The sequence below is a fragment of the Kogia breviceps genome, chromosome X (genome assembly GCF_026419965.1).
Source record: "Kogia breviceps isolate mKogBre1 chromosome X, mKogBre1 haplotype 1, whole genome shotgun sequence".
In the NCBI taxonomy this organism is placed as follows: domain Eukaryota; kingdom Metazoa; phylum Chordata; class Mammalia; order Artiodactyla; family Physeteridae; genus Kogia; species Kogia breviceps.
Genome location: NC_081330.1, coordinates 82054685 through 82055749, shown reverse-complemented (window position 1 = coordinate 82055749; position 1065 = coordinate 82054685).

Genomic DNA, 1065 nt, shown 5'->3' with positions numbered 1-1065 from the left:
CTACTGCGCCTCTGTGTTTGGTGGCTCACTGGCCAATAGCAATGTTTCTGCTCACCACTGTGGGGCAAACGTTGTGCAGCTTAGCTCACTTAGGAAGTACAAGTGCCAGAATTCCTTTCCGGGGCACCATCCAAATATCACATTCGTAGCATGCGGGTACTGCTATCCTCCAAACTCTGCATTCGCAGCCAGCTACAATGTGTTCCTGTTTTGGAGAGACTCTGGTTCAGATGCCGCTGGAGACGGCCTCTGCTTCTATGCTCTTTGAGAAGGCTGCTTTGAGGTACCTCTTACCCTAGCGGCTGCCAAATACAGCCTTCTGCCTCCCTCCAATACTCACTTACCTGTGAGAGCTTGTGTTTCCTTTGGAGAAACAGAGAGCCTTTTCCTGAAGGGAAAATGCCCGTTCTCTCTTCTTCTTTTGCACACAGGGAAATGTCTTCACGGCTGTTGTTAGGCCTTGACCCACTCGAGGCAGGGCAGCTACCCATTAACTTTGGCGATGGCACGCGTGCAGCTCTGTGGGCCATGACTGTGCTTCGAAGACAGAAATCTCGCCTTTCCATTGGAAGAGGGCACGCACGGAAGGGGAAGTCTCTGTTCTCTGGGAGAAGTGTTTGGTGCTACTGCGCCTCTGTGTTTGGTGGCTCACTGCCCACTAGCAATCTTTCTGCTCACCACTGTGGGGCAAACGTTGTGCAGCTAAGCTCACTTTGGAAGGACAAGTTGCAGAATTCCTTTCCGGGTCACCATCCAAATATCACATTCGTAGCATGCGGGTACTGCTTTCCTCCTAAGTTCTGCATTCGCAGCCAGCTTCAATGTGTTTCTGTTGTGCAGAGACTCTGGTGCAGATGCCGCTGGAAACGGCCTCTGCTTCTGTGCTCTTTGAGAAGGCTGCTTTGAGGAACCTCTTACCTTGGCCTCTGCCAAGTACGGCATTCTGCCTCTCTCCAATACTCACTTACCTGTGAGAGCTTGTGTTTCCTTTGGAGAAACAGAGAGCCTATTCCTGAAGGGAAAATGCCCGTTCTCTCTTTTTCTTTTGCACACAGGGAAATGTCT